At 37.3% G+C, this 25,583-nt stretch overlaps 1 pseudogene; it reads left to right on the top strand.

The window, feature by feature from the left end:
- Positions 1-456: 456 nt before the first annotated feature.
- Positions 457-12,503, top strand: LOC101670473 (annotated as a pseudogene).
- Positions 12,504-25,583: the final 13,080 nt, after the last annotated feature.

Raw genomic sequence — 25,583 nt, forward strand, 5'->3', positions numbered from 1 at the left:
GTTGTCTTCCAGTAAGTTCCAAATGGGGCAGTTAGTAGGTAGTCAACCCCAAAAAAGGGAGGAACTAGTTTATCATGTTTGCCTCTTGTGACTATCTCCTTCTCAAGAACTTTATAGGGGTGGAGTGGTTAGGCTCAGCAATCCTAGATTTCCTAGCTAAATACCACTTGATTATAGCCCAATGTTACACGTATTTCTAATAATTACCATTTTACTTTAATCTTGAGTTACACTGTCATCTTTGTGAAAATGACCCTGGAGAATAAGGATGGGCTCTTTTTATTAACTAATAAATACATGATACTTGGTGCAGGATTGTGTCTTTATCAAGACAGTGATACTGGTCTCTTTCCTGTCATGGCTTGCAAGGAGTCAGCTCATGGATCTGGGAGACCCAAAAATCGAGAGCTTCTTTGCACCCCAGCTGCTGTACCCAATGGCTCTGCGGCCGTCATCATGTCACAAAATGAATATATTGAGTTACACCAGAAGCGCTATGGCTATTGTTTGGATTACCATGAGAAAAAGAAAGAAATAAGTTCGAGAGAGGCTCATGAACAAAGAAGGCAAAAAAGATGAGTGGTCTGAAAGCTAAGCTCTACCATCAACAGCGCCATGCCGAGAAATACAAATGAAATCAAAATGCATGAAAAGAGAAACACCAAACAAAAGAATGATGAAAAGACTCCAAAAGGAGCAGTACCTGCCTATCTACTGGACAGGGAGGGAGACACAAGCTAAAGTATTTTCCAAAATAATTAAACAAAAATGAAAAGAGAAAGAGGGAAAATGGGAAGTTCCTTTACCCAAAGTTCGTGCCCAGGGAGAAACAGAAGTATTAAAAATTATTCAAACAGGAAGGAGAAAGAAGAAAGCATGGAAGAGGATGGTCACTAAAGTCTGCTTTGTTGGAGACAGCTTTACTTGAAAACCACCTAAACAGGAAAGACCCATTAGGCCAATAGGCTGATGTTTCAAAAAGGCCCATGGAACACATCCTGAATTGAAATCACCTTTTGCCTGCCAATACTTGGTGTAAAAGAGAATCCTTCATCCCCACTATTTACAACTTTGGGTGTTAATACCGAAAGTACTGTAATTGAGGTGATTGTGAGTGAGTTGGGCCTGTTGACACAAGGAGGCGAAGTTATTTGGGGAAAATATGCCCAGGTTACCAACAATGCTGAAAATGATGGATGCATAAATGCAGTCCTGCTGGTTCGACAGCGGTTTCAAATAAGTAATTCCTTATAATTACTGAAGCCTTCACACCAGTCGGAAGACTATCATGACTGTGGTGGTTCTGAATACTAACAAACAGCCTTACATATCTGCAGTCATCAGGAGAAATATTTATTTTATTGTGAAAAACATTATAATAGACTTTTATTAAAATTAAAAAAGACAATGATATTAATTATAGTGACAAATTTAAGGTTGAGAGAAGGAATTAATGAGAATATAAATAGATAATATTTCAACTTAAGCCAGAGTCAAAAAGGTCCCCTTAGAGGTCACATTTGATTTACGAATATCTCATAACATTGAATGAGGTTGTACAGTTCCTCATTCCATATCACCCTAAGGCCTATGGTTTAACCCTCTTGATCCCAAAAGTAATTATGGTGTCCTGGGACACCACTGCCACCTAGTGGTAATTAAAGGAACAGGTTAATCCAGAATTGATTTCCTTATCATACCATTTCTTGTATACATTCCACTCTCTGCTGTTTTTCCATCCCCCCGCCTTAGTTAATGTCCTCTATGCTAATTTTTACTACATACACTGAAGGAGGAAATCTGATATGGTGCCTGGAAGTTCACATCTAGAGCTAGACTTTCAAGGTTCACCTCTCTGCTTCACCCCCTCCAACTCTAAGTCCTTAGACAAGCTGCTTAGTGTTTTTGTCCCTCAATTGCCTCATTTGTAAAATGGAGTAATAATAACACCAACCTCTTAAGAGTTGTTTTGAATACTTAATTATGTAATTTATGTGAAGTGCTAAAATTAAGAGCTGGAATACAAAAAGTGATCAATAAATGTCAATAAATGTCAACTGCTACCTACACATATCCCTTTTAGTCCCTTCATATTTTAGTCCCTTCATATTTTCCCTTTCTCTTCCTATTTTCGTTCTTTTTCCAACCCTCTCAAATAAATCTAAATCACATCTGATACATTATTATAATAAATGATTAGAGATATTACCATGTAAAAGGAAAATAATGTACTTTGAGATGAAATTAGAGGTGATGAACCCAACTTGTAATTTTGTGGCAATACTCAGAAGATCCTTTTAGAGTCTCAGTTAAAATTATCATTTGTTTCCTATTTTATTCTGTTCGAGCTGCTTTTAAAAAGTACTGCAGACTGCTGGTATATAAGCAACAGGAATTTATTTCTCACAGTCCAAGGTTAAGGAGCTGAGAGATTCAGTGTTGGGGGAGAGCCTGAGTCCTGGTTCATAGACTACTGTCCTGCTATGCCCTCAGTGATGACAGGGATGAGAGAGCCCTGCAGGCTCTCTTTTTTATAGGGGCACCAATACTACTCATTGAGGGCCTCACTCTCATGACCTCAATACCCCTCACTGAGGCTCCACCTCCATATGCCATCATGTTGGGCGTTAGGATTTCAATATATGAATTTGGGGGTAACACTTTTTAAACTTCCTCTTTTTAAAAATCATCAGCTGTCAAGAAAAAATTTTAAAGTATTTCATTACAATTTCTCTTTTTTAAAGTCAAATCAATGATTTAAAATTATTTGAATAACACAAAACATTAAATATTCATTTAATGTTTTGTGTTATTCAAATTTCTTGAAAACCTTTAAACCAGAGACTATTCAAAACTTCTCCTTGGCTCCCGCCTCCTCCAATTCTACAAATGGCCCCAGACATAAAAATCACCCCTTTCATTTCTTCCTGTAGGTCCTTCCCAAGCATTTTTTCATTGCCTCAAATATTTAGAAAACTCCTGACTCTGGACCCTTGTGTTCTGGTCATGGTATCCAATTCTCCAACCCTGTGCTGGGGGGCTTACAAATGTCCCTAGGGAATGGATGGCAGGGATCTGTTGTCTATACTAACAAAAGAATAGCCCAAGGCCCCTCTACCTTACTCCTTGGTCCTATCAAGAAGCTTCCTTTTCTCCAGTAAGGACCCTGGTCTACCTGCTCCTTTCTCTTTGGACCTGTTTTCACTAGTCTTATGAAGAGAAAAATTGTCTCTTGATGTTTTGGAAACTGAAGCAAAATCTTTCCATCTTAGACTTAGGTCAGGACTTTCTTTAAATTTCTGCTTCTGCTTCCCCATGGACTAAGCGTGCCCTCAGGGTTCAAACTAAGAGAAAAGAGAAATATAGAGAAACCAAAAAATTAATACATTGACATGTTAATCTGTCACATATTTATTTATGCATATAAATATATATATGATTTTTATCTTGACTTACCATTTTTCCCACAAATACAACCACTGTGTAGATATTATTTTTAGACTTTTTAAAATTTAACAATCCTCTTGACATAAATTTAAAATATATACATATATATTTTTAAAGATTTTATTTATTTATTTGACAGAGAGAGAAATCACAAGTAGGCAGAGAGGAGGCAGGCAGAGATGGGGGGGAAGCAGGCTCCCCGCTGAGCAGAGAGCCTGATATAGGGCCGATTCCAAGACTCTGAGATCATGACTAGAGCCGAAGACAGAGGCTCAACCCACTGAGCCACCCACGTTCCCAAATTTAAAACTATTTATGGAGCACTACTACATCGAATAACTAACGAGTTCATGACTTAGGAAATAAATACTCTAATGGTACTTTAAGAATGTCTTTTTCACTGTTTTGAAGTTCTAATGTGCCAAACTTAGCAAATTTTTTCAACTTTGCTATCTCTAAAATGCATGTGCTTTTTAAAAGTCTTAACTTGCAAATGAACTTTATCAAAATAGTCTACTTCTAAAGAGGCAGCCTGTATTTATATTAGAATTTTTCTTAAACCTAGCTAATATTTACTTATTCTCTCAAGAAATTAATTGCTTCTAAAACTTCTTTTGTGGTAAGGTTCTAAAACAACCACCACAACAAAAAGACAATTAGAATATACAATCATATTTTAAATCTTTCCTAAGTGTCTTAAAATATAATTTGATCTTTCTACGCAAAAATATATATTTAAAAATTTTTGAAAGTGTTTTGCCATTTTCTTTTGTGATAAACTCTACATAAAGATTTTTCTCAGCAGTATCATTCACAAATCAAAGGACTATTTGTCTAAACAAAAGTGGAATTAAAAGTGAAACTATATTATAGTTTATGAATCAATTAGGATATATATTTAATTCTTACTTCCTGTGCTCAGTGCTATGCACAGAGCAAGTAGCTAAAGAAAACTCATTAACATAGACAAATACTAAAAGGAAAATTTTGTTAAGTTTTAAACAACATAAAAAGCTCACTATAATACTGTGTGTCTTTTGGCTAATTCACAGACACATTTTTCTTTTGCGCAAAATAATTCCCACTTTTTTATTCACAATGTATACCTATGTAACTATTGATAGCTCTACAACCCTTGGACAAATCCTTTTGGAATAGTATTTGTAAATGACATACAAGTACCTATTCCAAGGGTGAACTTTTGCCAAACCAAAAAGTAAAAAGCTTTAGAAAATTTAATTCAACTGTATTTTAAAATATTTAAATATTTTTTATAGAAAAGAGAAGTATAAATCAAGTCATCCTTTAAGTTGTACTGGGTTTATACAGATGGAGTCAGGGAAGTAGATTTTAGGGTAGCAATTGCTATGCTGATAACAATAAGTAAGTTGTGTTCTTCTTGTTAACTTAAATACTTCACTATTCATTAGTTTTCTAATAAACTCAATACTGCATTCAAATTACAAAGTAGAGTCAAAAGTTTGGATCCCTTGCATTTCACAACAGTCTTTGATCATCGACCTGAAAAATATTTGTATAGAACCGACTCACCTATAACCTTACATATATAGCCCACGCCTTTGCTACAGACATGTCTTTGGCCCGGAGCAGTGGAAGAGATGAAAGAAAACAAGAAATATGGTTTTCTGTTGCTTGGTCTTTATACTGTTGTAGCACTGAAAATACCACTGTACTTACAGTGGGCAAAAAAAAATTATTTTTAAGCCAGTCAGTAATTGGATATTCATCTAGGATATGAAATCACCCTTTATTTTTATTTTTTATTCTTGGCACAGTTAGCACTATGCCAGCATCTCCTGATGTGGTCTCGGGGTAAGCATTTTCACGATCTCATTTTTGCAATTACTATCTCTTTTTCCCAGGTAAGTGGTTAAAAAATGCATGCTATGCATTTGTGGATTTTTTTTTGTCTTTCTTAAGGGCTAATTGGTTTACATGCAGTTTTCTGTGGTTAGCCACTGAACTTGGAAGCTGTCTTTTACCTTATGATTCATGGCATCCTTCTCACTGTATCAGGTCCTAGAGCAACTGTTCTGGTGTGGTTAGGCATATAATGATTTTCTCATCATTTCTGTTTTTGTTCCCCATTCTGCATCATTCTGGGTTTTTGCCAAGGTGAAAGGAAAAGCTTAAAATTAATGTAAAAGTTGTATCAACAATGTAAGCTGAAGGAGCAATGCCTAAAATCTAAATATTCACTGCTTGGCTTTTCTGGAACTCTCAGATATCACATAAATGCAATGGTGCAAAGGATTTAGGTATACTCCCATGGCTACTCTTTCCTATTTCCTTCCAGATTTCAACATAATTGTAAAATAATATAAGACTATGTACACCCACGTATAATTGGTCTTTAATTTTGACACTAAATTGGTCACTGTTTAGTGATACACACACCTTTCTCCTGGGTACTATGGAAGATATAATACTTATAAAAGATAAACATCTTCACAGAGGAACATGGTGGCAAGACCACAGGCACATCTTTGATTGCTGGGCAGGGTCCCAGTCTCTGCCCCTCCTTTTCTAAAAAAAAAAAAAAGAAAAAGAAAAGAAAAAGATCTGCATTGTATGATTCCTGGGGGAATTAAGGAACATTTGTTTAACACCTAAACAGTGCCTTCAATATAAATATTATAACATTAGGTACTGTTAGATCATTACAGAGCATTTCATTGATAAGTACTGAACTTCATGGGCTAGACTATGTGAGCATAGACATTTTGAGTGCAGTGACTATCAAGAAAGCTTTTATGGCATTTGAGCTGGGCTTTAATTGAAGAAAGTAGGGCCTAGGACAGAGCAGAATGAAAACAAAAGTAGAAGGTGATTTATCAGGAGAAACCATGAAGACCCACTTGACAGGGATGGGTGATGTGATGAGCAATGCCAAGTAGGATTGTATAAGGTGAAGACGAAAATTGGAAATGTGCTGAATTTTGTGTACTTGCCCGTGTAGTTTTTTAAATCTATAATATAAACTTAGAAACTCTTCAGAAAGCCTTTTCCTTTCTAAGGAGAGCCTAATGTCTTTAAACCAGAGACTCAATCCCAGGATCACAGATGATTCCTACACATTTTCATGGTCTTTGTCTGGACAACAGTTAAATTATTTCAACAACCAGTCCACTAAGATGAGAACTATTAAAAAAAAAAAACAAAAATACTTACCTATTTGAGAGCAATGGCCTTAAAAACACAGGAAAAAAGAAAAGCTGCTCTGAGGTAGGAGGAGGAGAATTACAGAAAAAGTGGGGTGCTGAATATTCACAGATACATTTACATCATCACAGTGGTGGAGCCTAAACAGAATGTGAGATCTATAATAACTAAGTCTGTGTGCTATTTTGCAGGGCTTTCTTTGTTCCTAATGTCCTACTTCCTTTCAAGTTCAGTTTTTCATTCATTTTTTTTTAATATGTCTTTATCCTCTCAAAATCTCAGAAAGATTGAAATTTAAAAAGTATGTATTTTTAATTTAGAAACATTTAAAAAAAAGAAAGATTGAACTTAGTTACCTCTGCACACATCTTTTTACATTTTATACAAATTAGATCTTATGGAGAAGATAATACCCAGTACCTTCTTGCTGCTTGGCCACTGCCTGGTCTAGGGTTCTGACTTGATTCACTGCTTGCCTAAGGACAGACCAGTGCATACCTGGAAGTCTTCCACTAATTCAATGGCATACCTCACTAATGACTGGCTAGACAGGCTGGTGTTTCTTTAAAGTGCCAGCCATGTATGTAGCATTCTTTTACTCCCTGAAACACAGAAACCCTTGTACAAACATGGGCCAAGTCCAAACTCCATGTGATGTGTGTCTTATGTTATTCAAACATCTATTAGTTGGACAGAGTGGCCAAGAAGTCCTGGAAAATTATCCTACCCTCTACACATACTTACGTCAGTTCTCTCCAGAGTAGATCAATGTGTAATAAATGGCAAGTAACAGCATAATAGAATATGACTCAAAAAATAATAAACCAGCTTACCTGCTCAAAGCTCTCTTTTCAACCGACCTGAAAAAAGTCTGAAACTTCTGCCCACTTCTTACATGAAAGCATTAACTTCAAAAATATGTAAAAATGTGTTATTTATGAGTATAATGTGTCACCCATAATGACTTTAGCAGGATAGGTGACTAAGGGAATGGGACAGAGGACAGGTTACTTTTGTTCAGACAGATGGAAACATGGGGCTCTAGAGCATGATGAACTTTCCAGACACTCCAAGATAGACTCGCCATACACTGCAGTCCCACAGATAAAGAGGAAGCTCCTCAAAAATATTTGGATGGGAAAAGGTTCAATAAAAAAGTACTGGGCTATTGGAATGATCTGTATTTATTTTAAATATTGTATGTGGAATATATTTATAAAATATTAATTTGCCACTCCCAAGCTAGTAGAACCTTTAGATAAATCACTCTTATGTTGTACTGATCCACTGACATATGGACACCAAATACTGTAAGATCTTATTCAAGAACACACTTGAATACACCATGAATAATGTTAGCAATATATCCAATGTACTTTTAGATTTCTAATTAACAGTGCACAAATTTGAAAAACTCAATCTTATAATATCTATCTTTAAGAATACTTTTAGGGGCGCCTGGGTAGCTCAGTGGGTTGGGCCACTGCCTTCGGCTCAGGTCATGATCTCAGGGTCCTGGGATCGAGTCCCGCATCGGGCTCTCTGCTCGGCAGGGAGCCTGCTTCCCTTCCTCTCTCTCTGCCTGCCTCTCTGCCTACTTGTAATCTCTCTCTGTCAAAAAAATAAATAAAATCTTAAAAAAAAAAAAGAATACTTTTAGCTAAAGGTGTATGTTTATCCAGATAAATTAGTATGACTGAGGTAATTACAAGATTTTACAAAAAGTTATGATAAACTAATCGACCTATCAAGAATATAGGTTTACTTTACTTCCCTAAATACTCAATTGTTTTAAGTAAAATAGGTAGTACAAGGGAACGGATTTTAGAATGAAATATCCAGGGTTTGGGGTGCCTTGGTGGCTCAGTGGGTTTAAGCCTCTGCCTTCAGCTCCGGTTATGATCCCAGGGTCCTGGAATCGAGCCCCACATAGGGCTCTCTGCTCAGCAGGGAGCCTGCTTCCTCCCCTCTCTCTGCCTGCTTCTCTGCCTACTTGTGATCTCTGCCTGTCAGAGATCAGAGATATTTTTTAAAAATAAAAAAATAAAGAAATATCCAGGGTTTTTTGGTCTATATAAACACAAATAAATGCCATTTTATTTTATATTCAGAGGAAATGAGTTTTATTTTCATTCATTTGTCCAGCAGAGTTTATGAAAGAACTTTGTATTTTACTAATGAATTAATTACCAATAAATAATACCTATTCAGGGATGCCTGGTTGGCTCAGTTGGTTGGACGACTGCCTTCGGCTCAGGTCATGATCCCGGAGTCCCAGGATCGAATCCCACATCGGGCTCCCAGCTCCATGGGGAGTCTGCTTCTCCCTCTGACCTTCTCCTCGCTCATGCTCTCTCTCACTGTCTCTCTCTCTCAAATAAATAAATAAAATCTTTAAAAAAAAATAATACCTATTCAGTGCACAACTCTTGCCAATCTTGAAGATATATACATTTAAGTCACTACAGGACACAAAGACATAAATATATAAAACTTACCAAAGAGCAGGCTACAATAAACAATACTAAACACTACAAAAATAATGATGTTGTCAAAATACATTTCACGGAGGGTTCTCTCATACCATAGTCAGAGACTTGCCTAGTTTAGGGTTTAAAATATTTTTATGGATGCCAACCCACACTCCCAGCTAACCACATCACTTAGTGCTCTCAAACATTGGGTCAAAGGGAACCAAAAAGAGAATCTTTAGTTCACTCATCATAAATCCGTACAGCTTTCACTAGGGCATTTTATTTGAAAAAACAAAGGTAAGTGTGAAAGTATAGGCCCAACCCATCAGAGTTGGTTGGTGGACCTAGTCAGAATTTCAAAAGAACTGTTTGACGTCCCTCCAGAGATGATGCTCCAAAACCAGACAAAACTGGACAGACTTAAAAATCCAAGGAAAGCACATGCAAATTAGAGGTTTTACCAAATGTTGTAAACTTAGCCAAAGAGTTTGCTGAAGGTTACATAAATTGTGCCTTGTATTTTTCTCCACCAAGTACTGAAAAACTCTCTGGGACATCTCTTTTTCTCTAGCCTTATTAAGTTTAAAGGGAACTAGAGGTTTTCTGGGTAGAATGTGGTAAAGCTGACAATTTGCATTAGCTCTTGGGTTTTAAACCTGATCAGTAACATTGTATGTGCTGACCCTAGGCCCAAATGTGCTACAATATATACAAATTTGTTGCATGTAAGAATTCCTGGAATCCCTGTAAAAAGCCTATGAAAGCTGTTAAAATCATTATATTGTTCACTTTTTGTTTGATAATAAGTGGGCACCTTTAACAGAGAATCATATGCCATATCCATATAACTTGACAAAATGACAAAGCTAGCTACTACCCAGCTTGAGTCTAAACGATGCACATCCCTCCCTAAATTCTCTGAATGCACTTTCCACTATTTTTATCATACATTATTTTTAATAACTGTGCAGATAACTGAAGAGAAATTATCTAACAAATCTTTCAGACCACGTATACCTTGCCTTACAGTCATAAAATTAATAGCTTTTAGGTCTAGAAAGGGCATTACTGACAACTTAGCCCAACCACCGTATCTTGTTTAAGTGAGACTGTTGAGGCCTAAAGATATAACTGACTTACCCAAATCAGTTAATTGGTATATAGAAAATAATATTTATAATCTCTGTCAAAGTAAACATTGATTAGCATTTTTCTGTTTTTCACTATTGTTGCAAATGCTCCACACACATTAACTAAGGTAATTTTTTCCCAACATCTTTATAACATGTCTTGTCCCCTTTTTACAAATGGGGACACTGAGATGCAGAGATATCAAGTTACGTGCTAATTATACTTATGGTGGATATAAGGCTCACATTCAGGTTTATGATCCCCAAGAACGCTCCTGATATCCATATTACAGTGTGGATTAGATTATCAAAATTTCATGAAGATTTAATTGAATCTTTATTGTTCACAAAATGCAGAGAGAAGATTGCCCTAAATATGGAAAAAACAACTGAACTCAAAGCAACCCGATTTAAATATCACTTCTGCAGATCAATTTTGTAAGAATTTTTTCAATTGACAAGTACTTCTAAGTGAAATTGCTAGACGCACGATGCAATTCTTGGCAAAGGAGATGTGAAGATGATCACTGTCCTTGGATGTAGTCAAAGTTACTTTGTTTTCCTAAAGATTCAATGATTGTGTAGGAAACATAACTGAGAAGTTGAGAGAAAAATATGATACAGGGAAGCCTCATAGGAAAAGTGGAGAAATGACACTAGTTATATATTCACATGGCACTATTTATACACTGAAACCAAAAATATTAAGAACTAATTACATTTTCTATTTCATATGGTCTTAAGTTAAGGTGACCCTATTTTCAAGGTAAAATCTTGATGTAACTGTATTTTTCAGGATGCATCAGCTTATTTAGAAAAATAAAAAAAGGAATATCATTTCCCTTTTGAGAATTAAGTTTGAGAAAACATACTAAATTCAACCCAAAATACTGTCACTTGACATACATAATTTCTGTGTATCTTGACTCAGAATGCCTTTCCCAGTGTACATTTAAATGTAATATTTTAATCTATTTTATTGCTTGAAAGGCAGTGATTTTTCTTCTTCAGAGTGATCTTTACTACCCTTTGGCTTGGTTCGATTTTACAGGAGGCTCCAGTCAACTTTAATTTGTGCTATTTTAACATTTTATTACAGTTCTCACCCCTTTTGAGAAAGAATTTATTCCTCCTTCAAAATTTATGGGATTCCTTTACAACTTCTTTCTGAAAGAAAAATCAGGCAGCTTGCAATTAATTCCCTAACAGATAGTTTATGAAATTAGTGCTGACTCTGTCCCTTCCTTTGCCGTAGTTTGTGAGGCCCTAAAATGTCATTTAAGAGGTGAGATTATAAGCACTTCCTCCTTCAGGAAAAAGCAAGAGGAAGTATAAAAGCCTAGGAAAATGGCTCTTCCACCGGCATTGTGAGTGGAGTGGGTGCGTCCCCTGTGAGTTGTGTTCTCTCAAAATAGAAGGCGGCAGCTCGTTAGGTTCTAAATTTGAATGTGGTCTCGCGAAAGCGAGTCGATTCACATCCGGAGGAATCTTCTGGAAGCCCTGTCCCCTGCCTGCCACTCACTCCCTGGGGCGCGCTGAGCAGCAGGGCTCCTCGTCATGGGGAGCCCTCAGCCACCCGAGTGCTCAACAGGGACGAATCTAACAATATGACGTAAAGTCGTCCACCCGAAGGCAAGAGGCTCTGCCACCTTGCTTTGCCCTGACCCGGGCCCAGCCTCAGTTTCCTCAGTGAAGAACACCTACCTGTCCTACGGGCGCGGCACGCAGGGCCCTGTCCCCACCTCTCAGTTCTGCCTTCGCTCTTTCACAGTCTTGGGGGGCTGAGGCACTCCTAAAAACGGAGGATGGCGGGCAGTCGCAGCCCCTCCAGGGGTTCCCCTGTCTGTGCTTTCAGTCAGCAGCGCCTTCAGCTCCCCCTCCTCCCGGTCCGGCGGTGTGGGAGCCCACTAATCTCCTTCTGACCTCACGTCAGAGGTCAGCGGTAATTTACCCTGCGTCCCACACCTACGTCACCACGCCTGCGTCACTCGCCTCACCTCAGAGTTCCGCAGTAGGCTGTGTCGCTCGCCTCACCTCACAAGTCAGTAGTAACCTATGCTCGTGTCACCATGCCGGCCTCATTCACTTCCGGACAGGAGTTAACAGGATTCCATGGCTGCTTTGCATCCCCTGCGGCCTTCATGTCCTGGCAGAGGTCAGTAATAGTCTGTCCCTACGTCGAATGCCCACGCACTTCGCCTCACCTTCTCACGTGGGCATTTTCTCATCTCCCACCATTTTATCATTCCCGCCATGCACAGAAGCGTGAGTGCAGTGTAGTAAAACACTTTGAGAGAGAGGAAGAGACCGCACTCCATCATTTCTATTCCAAGATGTTGTTGTATTATTAGTTACGGTGGTGAATCTCTTACTGTGCCTGGTTGGTAAATCCCACTTGCCGGGGTGGCTGTGCAGGAGCAAACACCATCTACAGGGCTCCCTATTATCAGTGGTTTCAGGCATCTATGGGGGGGTCTTTGATCTTACCCCCATGGATAAGGAGGGACTACTTGGGCCATATTATTTAAAGATCCCTTACAACTCATGCAATTTTCTAAGAAACCTTTGAAAGTGCGGGTCGAAAATGGACAACAAAATTATAAAACGAAATATATATGACCAAAAAAAAAAAAAAGTACTAAAGCTAGCAATGAATCATTCTTGATTTTTTTTCTTGCTTTTCAAATTTAAAATTCTGAAAAAGAAGTTACGTAAGTTGTGATAACTTTCTGTGATAGCTGGTTTCAGAGGTTATCTCTATGCAATGAAGGGGAAAAGGGGGGAAAAAAACAAAACCATGACATGACCCCCCGGACCATAAACAGACTATTTGAATGTAGGCATCCTCCAGCGTTTCAAAAGCCCCACTGCCCTTCTTCCCAAAGCAATACCCATTGATTCATTCCAACACTCTCTCTGAGCCCAGACTTGGATATGGAACTGCAAAATGTTAATCACCCCGCTAACCATCTACCTCCTTCACCTCACCACCCCTTTCAGAAGTAAATAATTTCACTTTCTTTGAGTTGCCTGAGGCTCATACAGATGACTCTTATCCAAGACCAACCCTTGGCAGGTGGTGTAGATCATCCCTGACTAATTCTCTCTGCCTCTGAGGCCTGTGCTTCCAACCACTGCTTATATTCTCCCCAGAATAAGAACAAGAGAACCTGGAAGAACATAATCCAAACTGACCCAAACATTTCTTTTATTCATTTCATACAGTCCTTGCCCCTTGCCAGGAAGTGTTCCAAATGGAGGGGCAGCAGTGGTTAATAAGACAGAGATCTAGTATGTGCACTTGTGGGGAGATAATAGGATCAGCAAACAAAATATTAAGTATATTGATTAAAAAAATAAAGCAAAGAAGGTCAGTGTAGGGCACTATCTCTGAGAGAGTTAGTCAGGGATCTCAGAAGGAGGTAATATTTCACTGAGGAAGAACTGAATGAAGGGGGGAGGGAAGAGCACTGAACACAGTGGGCGTGTCCATGTCCCTAGCTGAGAAGCCGGCATAGTGGCAGAGACACTGGTGTAGCGGGATCAGGTAAGAGTAGGGGAAACAGAGCAGTGAAGGGGTTGAGGAGAGCAGATGGAGAAGAGCTTTTTTAGGGCATGATGAAGTCAGGAAGTGACTGGAGGGCCTTGTGTCATCTGGGCTCTGTGTTTACTAAAATTGTTGAATTGTTAACTCTTTTCCTGGGAAGAAAAATTAGAAATATATAACTCTAATCTCCTTAGAATAGCTATAGGGAAGCATGCTGTTATAGAATGAAATGCATGGCCCCCCGCTGCCCACAGAATAAATAAATAAATAAATAAATGATCATATTGTTAGATCCTAACTTCCAGTACTCCAGAATGTGACTGTGTTTGGAGATAGGATCTTTAAACAGGTGACTAAGTTAAAATGGAGCCACTAGAGTGGGCCCTAATCCACTATAGTTGGTATCCTTAGTAGAAGAGATCAGGACACCCAGAGAGACACCAGATGGGAGCCCACAAAGGCCACAAGGAGAAGGTGGCCCTCTGCAAGCCAAGGAGAAGGCTTCAGAAGAAAACATGCCTGCTGACACTTTTGTCTTGGCTCTAGACCCCAGAACTGTGAGAAAAGCTCCCTGGTCTGTGGTGTCTTTTAACAGAGAACTAATAAACTAATACAAATGCCTTAGTAAATCCCATGATCAAATGCATGTTTTCTTGGGGAGAATGAGCCCACTCAGACCACAAAACAACAACAAAAGTACTTTTTCTTCCTATTCTTCCCCTCATAAAGATAAATATACTTCATATGTATTCTTTAAATATCTGGGCAGAGGTTATCCTACTTCACTCGGTGTGCCAATCAGAGACATGCTCAGGTTTTCTTCAGCTTATTTTACACATGCATAATCTCAAAATGAACCGCTTCACCTTAATGCCAGTAAAGCCTATCTGTAAGTGGACTATTGTAAACTATCAGAGTTTTTACTAACCATTTTCTTACATACTCTCTAAAGAAAATTCTAATTTCTAGATTTTTTCATCATGATTGACTTTTGTTTACTTCCATATGTTTTCAAAAGTGCTGGAGTTGAGTTTGGCCAAAGTAGAAATCCTCTTGAAATACTTTAGAATTTAAAAAAAAAAAATTGTACGTCTTATTACTTAGATAAACAACGTGGTCAATCCTGATGTAATGCAAAATGAAATATACAATCTCACTGATGACCTATTCTTGTCAAAATGTTACCCTGACTCTAATCAAGCTGTAGACCTAAATTTCAGTTTATAGAAAGTACAAGAGATAGGGGGACATTTTACACTCTACAATGAGGAAGCAATTAAACAAATGCAGAATATGGAACATTTTATGCATAAAAGGGTCTAGACATTTTTTTTAAAGCATGTCATACAAAATGGGTGTGTAGAGAGAACTATTAGCTAAGAGAAACTGGAAAGATGGCAGCACATACAATGTATGAACTTAGGTTGAATTCTTTAGATAAAAACAAGAGCTCAAAAAGACATCCTTGGCATACCTGGGGAAATCTGAGTATAGACTGAATATTAGATGCTAGCAAGGGTCTTCATTTTCTTAGGCATGCTAATGGTATTATATAACAGGTGGTTGAAGTATTTAAGGGTGAAAATATTAACACTATTTGAAATTTATTTTCAAACATTTCAGAAAACAAAATATGTGTGTATTCATTTAGAGAAATATATAAAACAAATATAGCAGAATGTTAGTTGTTAAATCTGTGCAGTATGAATACAGTTTCCATTGTATTCATGTTTCAACTCTTCTGGTTGTTTGAAAAAATTCGTAATGAAAAGTGGAGGATATAAAAGAAAACAACAGCATTGGATATTGAACAGGCTCAAAGATAGCAAACACTGGTACAAATGGAGAAGCAGTGGTTATAAAGAAAAGAGAGATTGCTAAAAGTTTTGTGAAGACTGGCCAGTGGGCACTAGATTGTCCACTAGAGACAAACCAGAGTGACATTTATTTTTTTTTCTTTACTGGGTATATAATATAGTCTTATAAAATGAACAAAAACTTTCTAAAGTCATCCAGAATCTTAAACAGGTTCAAGATCCTTACTATCCCATTGATCACCGGGAAAATAGGAAGCTCATGAGATTAAATTCAGTTGTGAGAATGCAAGAAATATAAATTCCTTGATATTTCTCAAACAACCTGATTTCTATTTCAGCTTCCCTTTGTTCTTTTTCTCCCCAAGTTGCATGTATATTCCAGGAGCTCTAAAAATAGCAGTCCACACTCTCTATCAGAAGAGGCTGGTCATGGCTTCTTCACCCTCCACTGAGATGTATGTAATCTGACTGTTCCTGGTTCTCTGCCTGCAGTAGTTCCTTTGACATCCCTCACCCTCATGTATAGGCATGTCCAACTTGTCCAACCGACTTCTAGTTATTTCCCCACTCCCTCTGAGGGCACAGAGAACATGATGGTACTCTATGTTCTGACCCCATGGGGCTCCTTAATGTATAAGAGAGCTAGATAAGGCCATGTTCCCCAGTGACCTATATACTCATTTCTTCGTACACCCCAGGATCATGCTGGTTAAAGCCATAACTCTGGGACCTTTACCATGTTTGCATAAGATTTAGGTCCCCTATTGTGAATTCTTTTATTTCCTCTCACCACTTGGTGGCCTTCGTGAAATGCAGGGCACAGGTCCTTTCTCCGGGACCTGGATGACCCCATCTAAACTCTCTTGGATTTTCTTCCTCTTTTTCCCCACCCTCCCCCAGCTGGGAAAAGCTTTATCTGCTTTTGGAGATAAGACAAAATCATTTGGAATGCTTAGAGCATCCTCTCAAATCTTTCGTTTATGTTCCAAGTTCTAGACTTTTAAAACTCAGAAATAAATAATTGTTCTTTTTTAAAAATTAAAATATAATGTATTATTAGCCCCAGGGGTACAGGTCTGTGAATCACCAGGTTTACACATTTCACAGCACTCACCATAGCACATATCCTCCCCAATGTCCATAACCCCACCACCCTCTCCCTACTCACCTCCCCCCGGGAACCCTTAGTTTATTTTGTGAGATTAAGAGTCTCTTATGGTTTGTCTCCCTCCTGATCCCATCTTGTTTCAATTGGATTGTTCTCTGGATTCTACTGGATCATCACTTCCATAAGGTTAAGTGTAGTCAAACCCAGATGCTAGCTTAATTAGATGAAGAAGGACAATATAAACAGGCATATAGGTAAATTAAGCCCTTTGGTTTTTTTGTTTGTTTTGTTTTGTCTTTAAATTGTTTTTTCCTGTAAATTTATGGGTATTTTATTTAGTTTTTTAAAAGACTTTATTTGTTCGTGAGAGAAAGACAGAGAGGTGGAGGGGGAAGCAGGCTCCCCAATGAGCAAGGAGCCCAATCCCAGACTTGATCTTGATGCAGGATCACCTGAGCTGAAGGCCGATGCTTAACTGACTGAGCCATCCACATGCCCCTAAGCCCTTTCTTTTAAATATCAACACAATATAAACTGTATTTATAAAAACACTTTCATTTACTTACCCATGATTCTGCCAGAGTACCATCCTGCAATAAACATTTTATAATTCAGAGTGTACCAATTCTTTCTAATAACTTTTGATATCAGGCTTTTGTGTGGAAACAAAATGAATTCTCTTAACAGAGGGCAATACAATGCAAATATAATGCAAAGTGTACACGAAATTTTAAATTTTCTAGTAGCTACGTTAAAAAAGTGAGAAGAAACAGGTGTAAATCATGTGATAGTTGTTTCATTTAACTGTGTCCAAAATATCATTTCAATGTGTAATCAACAGCAAAAATTTAATATTTTACATTTTTGTGCTAAATCTTTGAAGCCCAGTATATATATTTACGGTATTCAGCCTCATTTCAAGAGCTAAATATGATAGCTACTGTACTGAATGGTGTGACCTAGCATTGGTTTTCAGTATACAACAAAATATCACTTATTTTTTTAAGTGGATTAAAGGCTTCCTGATGTTTATAATATTTTCTTTATTTGATTCATGGGGTCAAACAAATGATAAGAAAAATATCTGTATATCACACATAGAAACCATAATCCTCTATCTTGGAAAATTATGCTTTTAGGATTATGCAACTTGTTTCTTATTATTTTTGTGTTTATCTGTAGTATGTGTGGTTTGTTAGGAGTGATAAATAACAATTGTAACTAAAGTCTGTAAATACATAGGGTCATTTTTGATCAGATGATGGAACTTCGTGGAAGAGAACACTAGGTAGGGGGACAAGATAGAAAATGTCAGGAGTAGGAGAAGCAGAAGATAATTTGAAAAGCTGGATTTTAAAAATTTTGACTAGTGCTTCCTGATGACACTTAGCTGCAGGGCAGGATCAGTGATAATTTTTGTGAAAACTGGAAGAAAGCCTAGCAACCAGGAAGGTTCAAGTGAAAGTTTCAGTATTCAAAAAGGAAATGAAATATGTAAGGAAATATGGCATTGCCATTTTTAATGTAGTGGAGATACCATCTGTGGGGATACAAGTGAAGGGCTCTCTGGATAGTGCATCCCTAATGCTCCTGTAGTGTTTTCCACATGTCTTAGGAAAATACCATTTTTATATCAAAGAACACAACAGAAGTGCAACTTGTTGAAACCTGGAACAACAGTGAGATACTAAGTAACTAGAACATAGGTTTTATGAATGGAATTCTTTATATGCATTGATCAAAAGCCAAAAGTATGGCATGCAACATAATTTTTCCCACATCTGATTTACATTACAGTCATTCTCAGCATATTGGTCCCCACAAAATTCTGGAATTTGTGCTTTTTGAAAATATCCTGTGTTCTGCATCTATCAGTTTTTAAATTCCTGGTTAGTTATGGTGATCTCTTCCATTGGCACTGATACTTATAAATATAACCAATGTCTAAATAGTTCCTTAAACACAATTACTTTATAACTAAAATGGTGGCTTAGTAGTCATATGGTGTGCGGCTAAAAATTACACTGGGAACCAGCAGGTCAGTTTAGTCCTTTCTAAAACCTCTAGGTTGTTCAGTCATTTATAAAGAGCTGATCTGATTAGTTATATAAAATTACTTGTAGAGTCATTCCGTTTTTAAAACCAGCACTATATAAATTTCCTGTACCTAATGCATCAAGTATTAAAAATTATAAATTTAAGAGCACTTGAGTAGCTCAGTTGGTTAAGCGTCTGCCTTCAGCTCAGGTCATGATCCCAGGTTCCTGGTATCGGGTCCCACATCGGGCACCTTGCCCAACGGGGAGTCTCTCTTTCCCTCTGCCCCTGCTCATGTGTGTGTGCTTACACACACACACTCTCTCAAATAAATAAGATCTTAAAAAAAAATTATAAATTTGAGCCAAAAGCTTCTTGTCTTAAAGAGGTATAGAAAATTAATTTTAAGAGGGCCTGGCTGGCTCACTTGCTAAAGTGTACAACTTTTGATTTCAGGGTTGTGAGTGTAAGCCCTAGGTTGGGTGCAGAGTCTACTTAAAAAAAAAAAAAAGTATATATATATATACATATATACATATACATACACACACATACATATATATTTTTATAGTGTATATAAAGATATTTTTTATAATATATACCATATATATATGTACACACACACACACATATATATCACAAAATTGGGGAAATTTTGATTTCATTTAACTTGGGAAGACTTCTAACAATCTGACAAATTGCCCAGGGAGTTTTAAAGATATAAAAGGAGGAAAAATCTGAAAAGAATCTGACATTCGTTTTTTGAGAGTTGGTGTAACTTAATCTCTTTCAGTAAAAGAACACGTCTGTGACTTTTTCCCAGTAAGGGATCTCATAAAATTTGGAAAATATCATTCGAAGTTATGTTCTAACTCTCTAAGAGCACACTTTTAAGAAAGCATAATGAAAGCTTTAGATTTCAGGGCATAAATACAGTTTGAAATGGCTACTAAGGTGTATTTGTTGTATTTATTATTTCCTTTAAAAAAAGAACTCATGTAGCTGCCCAAGATTTATCAAAGTGATGGATGCCTAGAAAATAATCTGTGGTCTTAATTACTAAGTTCCCAAACCATAAAGAATGATACTGGGAACAGAGGGTAAAATTGCTGCTTTGATCACATGGAATAATCATCATAGAACCTTTACTGTCACACAAATGCATCTCTGTGAGGAATGGTGGGTTTGTTTTGTTTTTTATTTTTTTGTTTTGTATACATAATACACAACAAAACATTGTTTAGGGTTTGTTCAGATAATTAAAAGCCCAAGCTAATGTTTAACTCTAGTAGTATTGAGAAGTACTCTGTACTTAAAAACAATCAGCAGGACCAATAGATGATAATCTGAGGTATCTCCCTTGTGAAATTCTACAGTCATATGAAGATTTTTCAAATTTGGAAGAAGAATGAAGTATTCATTTCAGCTTAGGAAAATCTTGTGTTTTTGAAACCAATATCTGTAACTTCAACTCTGAGCCAGTAAGTCTTGAATCTGTACCTAAAGCTTGAGTTTCTCCCTTTGAAGGGACAGATACATAGACCCAACTCATCTCTGAACACCTCCACCTGGTTTTCCCAAAAACATCTCAAACTAAACATGTCTAAAATGCAGATATTGTTATCTATCCTTATCCTCATCTTTTTGTGTCACTTACCCCGGTAGATGATGGCATCACTCCTTCAGTCTCCCAGGGCAAAAACAACCGGAAATATTTTAAATGGCTCTTTATCACCCACATTCAGTCTTTTCAAAAGTTATGTAACAAAATAGTGGTCGGTAGGGAATTGAAATCGTTTCCCGTGTCTGTAAACAATCAAAAGAGTAAGGCATTATGGTGAGGACTACTTTGACTTTCTTTAGGTAAGACCCTCAGTTTTTCCCAAGTACAAGAGAAGCTACTCTGGTGGTCTTTATCAGCTAGAGGCACAAGAATGACCTGGGAGAAGAAAAGGTCATCATCTTCTGGGACAGGCAGAGCTTAGATAATGGTAACCCTCCCATTCAACTCTCATTTCTCTCTATAAAGGAGAATATTCGACCCTTCTGTCTTTCTCTTACAAGATTACAGGTTTCAAAACCTCCCTTTCTGTGTCACACTGAGTGGGGACTGGTAAACATGCTTGCCTGAAAGTTGTTGAGCCATCAAACTGGTGGACCTGAAGGTGTTGGGTGAGAAGAAAGGGTCAAGAGAAAACAGGGCAGCTATGACAGGGAGCACCGGGATGCATTTCTCATACAAGGATGTGTGAGTCTATATCTCCCTTGTTTAGACTGGAGACTGTGGCTTATGTCATACTTCCGGCTCCATCACTACCACTCCACAAAAATCCAGGGGCATTCTGCCATTTAGGGATCATTGTCAACAGGAAAAGCTATGGGATGAATAGATCACCTACTGGGAATCTTGGAGGGAAGGAGGAACTGCCTAATCACCAAGCCAGATGTTCCAGGTCAGAAGACCTCAAGGGATAATCTTGTAACATCCTCTAGATAAAAACAAATGTACCCACAAAAGAGGACTGATACTTGGAAGTCTGTATGCAGATAGTTTTGCCCTGAAAAGTAATAGCCAAGACAAGGAGGAAAGTGTGCCTGTCAGTAGCAGCTTGTGTTGTTCAGGTAAGCCAGTGCCACCCCTCCCCAACATTCTATCATTGGTAGGTGGAGGACTAGAGCATATAAGAGGAGGTAAAGTAGAGGGAGGGAAACAAAAAGAACTGACCAAGAGCCCCTTCCCACAAGTCTCGTCTGTACTAAGGGAGGAGAATTTTGAATAACAGAAAAAGCGTTTTTAAGAACACTAGTGAGCAAAATATTATGACATTATACTGAGATGTTATGAAAAGAGTCTGCTTCTCAGAAGAAAAAGAAAGTCTATAATTAGAAGGAGTTTGGGGAAGATAAAACTGTCCCATGTTTAACATCAGGATGAGCAGACTTCTCAATCAAAACAATGCATGAATATCTGAGCTCCTAAACATTTTCTAGAATGACTCTTAGCATTCTTGCCCTGTTAAAACTACCACCAATCAAGTTCTGCAAGATCACCTCTGACCCTCGCTATTACACTAGTTCTTTTTTCTTCCTTCCAGGCTGCAGTCTTTCCCCAACTTTTGCAGCACCTTTTTTTTCTCTATCTTTTCTCACTTACAAATCTGATTGTCACTTTTCAATTGCTCTCATTTATAGCAAATCAAATTTTATTCATTCTGGATGACATCCAAGCCACTTGATGATCTTGCTTCCTGCTTACCCGTTCATCTTTATCTGTTGCTCAAAATTTATACAAATGAAAACCTGAATGCCTAAGAAGCTGGCCGTGAACATTCCTTTCTTTCTTGGCGTATACACATTTGTGTGGACTTTTTCTCATTGCTTGGAATGCATGAAAGTCCTGCTAGGTAATTCACCAGTTTTCAAGAATGACCTGAATGCTAACTCGCCATGAAGACTTCTCTTCCATTTTTGCAGGCTGACTCAAATGTACTTCTCATATGTTCCCCCTGAACTCTGTACACATCATTAAAACTCCTTTGATTCATTGCAATTGTTTGCTATTGTGCAATAGTAAAAATTAACAACTTGTTTCATAAAGATTCACAATAGGATTTTTCCCTTAGCTCTTAATATTAGGAAAAGACATGCTTCTCTTGAATAATGTGTTGGACTTTAATGTAAGGACACCTAATACTGTACCTGTCTTTAGAGGAATATACTATGCTAGGTGCCCTAGCACCTAGCAAATAGTAACAGATTAATTTATTTTTCTTGAATGAATAAATAAAGGATAACATATCGTTCTTGATTTGGTCACTGGGAAACTCAAAGCTAAATTTATGGCCCATCATTAGCAATCACACAGGACTTTATGGCATGGGATTAGTATATTAACCTTAATTTTGGTTTTACCTTATTTTTCTATACATTTTTGTTCTTTATTATATGTATAACCTCATCGGTTTTTCTTTTTAGAATGTATATATGCCTCATTTTCCTTCCAAAAGCAAAATAGAGTTTAATCATAAGTTGTGATTATATTCATTATTTAATGAAAAAAAGAATGGATGTAAATACAAAACCAACAAAGTTTTGGCAGAGTTTAGTAAAAAGTATCATTGAATTTAGTTTGCTTTTAGACATAGTTACAGTGGAAAACAAGAAAGATTACCAATCATTTTTTAATTCACTTTCACTGTTCCACATGTCTAAACTTACATAGTCTAAACTGTAGATATGATTGCTTCTTTTAAAAAGATGTAGCTGATTTTATCAGACTTTCAGTAAAATATGTTTCAGTGACAGGCATGAAATGATCAGAAAGATTATATCACCCTAGTTTTACTATACCAGATAGGTTTTTTCCATAAGCACATCCTTGATGAATATCTAAAATTATAATGAACTTTTCTATTTTGAATTTCCCCAGTGATAAAGGAAATGTTTATAATGGAGGGACTGTTCCAGATTCCCTATGTGTGGTTCTTGTTAGGTTATCTGTATCTTCCATTCCTCAGCCCTTATATAGAAAAATGTTTGCTAATACTACAGTGAGAGAAAGTTTGTGCTTTAGGAAAAAAACCGAACAGATCCCAAACCATGATTCTTAGTGCAATTTTTGTATTTAGCTATATACACACACACACACACACACACACACACACACACACACATATACACACACACATACATACACATGTACATATACATACATGTATGTATATAACTGAAGTATAGACACACAATGTTACATTAGTTTCAGATGTATGGCATAGTGATTCAACATCGCTCTAGGTTATACTGTGCTCACCACACAAGTGGTGTAGATTATGTGTTACTTGAATCCTGATGAAAAAGAAAAATTATAATATTATTGAGGTTTCTAGTATAAAAAGAAATGCATGTGGGTATGATTCACCCGAAATGTACTTATGTGTCACACGACATTTAATTTCTCCACACAGAAGATAATGACACAAATGAGGTTACTGAATGGTTGGGGACTTCCCCAAGGGCTCCCTAATTAATATATGGCTGAAACAATGGGTTAGGGACCATGGGATGAAAGGTAGCCTGGAATAAAGGAACAGTTATGAGCCAGATATGGATTTGAAACCATTGCCACCCACTAGCAGCATGACCTTGGCAAGTTGCTTACCCTGAGGATCTGTAATTGGTAATAATTACACCTACCTCTTAGTGTTGTGAGAATCAATGGAATTGCATATCAGAGATAGAAAACATGCTAAATAAATGTTTTAAAATGTATCAACAGATAATTGATTAGTGAAAAGTTCTAGCATGGCTTTTAATGAAGATTATAGGGATTAATATAAATTATTATCTAGCACATAAGTACTAATAAATATTAAGTAATATATTATTATTTTATTTTTATTATTAAGCCTGTAAATGATAATTATTATTAAGGTCTCTAAATAAACATAACTGTTGGTATTATTGTTGTTATTATTATTATCATTTTGCCAAGTTCGAATTTCAGTTCTTAGGTCTAAATTACTTACTATCCTGATTAGAAATTAAAATTATCCAGCCTGTCTAGAGCAAAACAATCTCTCTTCAAAGTGAGAGCCAAGAAGAGGCAAGTCTTTTGTGTTCTCCCCTCTGACCTGGCAAACCTACTTGTATTCCACATCTTGTCTGTTCTTTCCTTGCTTGTTTTTCTAGTGTCCTGTACAGTACTTCATGAAAAACTGCCCATGAACCTGGCTGTTTTGCTAAACTTGTCTTCCTAATTGGAGCCAGCAGTCGCCCCTGCTCCCCTTCTTCTGGCCAAGGGCTATTTCCTTGCTTTAGGAGAGATTTGACACTGCCATTTCCAATTCACAAACCCACATGTCACTGTCACTGACCTGGTTTTGATCTTTGAAGCACCTCTTCCTAAACTGGTATCCCTGCTTTTAAGGAAGGGAGACCTGGTGCCTCCATCACATGTTATTAACCTGAGGAGAAACACAAATCCTGCCGTGACAGATGTGACTTGTGACATAAGCATGCTGTTGTCTCCAAGAGTCCGGTATAGACAAACAGTCTGACGGTGACAACCCCATGTGCTGACTGGCATGGCATGCACAGGAAACTATCTGGACAAAGGGCTGAATCTGTTTCAAATTAGGCAAGCAGAAATACAGTAAGATGATTGCACTGTGATTAAATAACTGAAAACTATTTATCAACTCAATAAGTTGTCACACCATCTGTCACATAAATGAGACAGTAAAACAGATTTGGCCTATAACACAGTCTGATGAAATGCAAACTGGATCAGATGATTCCTCTTTAGATCCCCTGTTTTTATTACCTTTGTGGAATGAACTTCTGACTTTTAGTAGTCACTCATCAGACTCAGTCCTCGTTGTGAGGTCCTTGTGTTTTTGCTCTTTCATTTTCTGAAATCGTATTTTAGGAAGCACAACTTGAAGACTGTACCAAAGTCTGTTGTCTTTCCATTCATTTTAAGAATCAATGAAACCTTAATAATAGCTATGATTTGTTGAGGAATTGTTAGGTACTAGCCTGAAGGTTTAAATTTTTTTATTGTTGTTTGTTTGTTTTTTGCCCATTACATGTACTTTTGAGAGTTTTAGATAGGTTTTTTTAATCCTCACTTCAGGGATCCAAAAGTTTTGCCTAAGAAAAATTAAATAATGTACTCAAGGTCACATGAAACTTGAATGAAAGCTCTGGAATTTAGACTGTAAAGACCAGTTTGCATCACCTACTCTTCATTTGGACCCAGTTCAACTTAAAAAAAATCATGAGGACCATCAGCCAAATGTTTAACCAACTGAGCCACCCAGGCAGCCCCATCAGCCAAAT

The sequence above is a fragment of the Mustela putorius genome, unplaced genomic scaffold (genome assembly GCF_011764305.1).
Source record: "Mustela putorius furo isolate JIRA1106 unplaced genomic scaffold, ASM1176430v1.1 tig00000577_pilon_pilon_pilon, whole genome shotgun sequence".
Classification (NCBI taxonomy): Eukaryota; Metazoa; Chordata; class Mammalia; order Carnivora; family Mustelidae; genus Mustela; species Mustela putorius.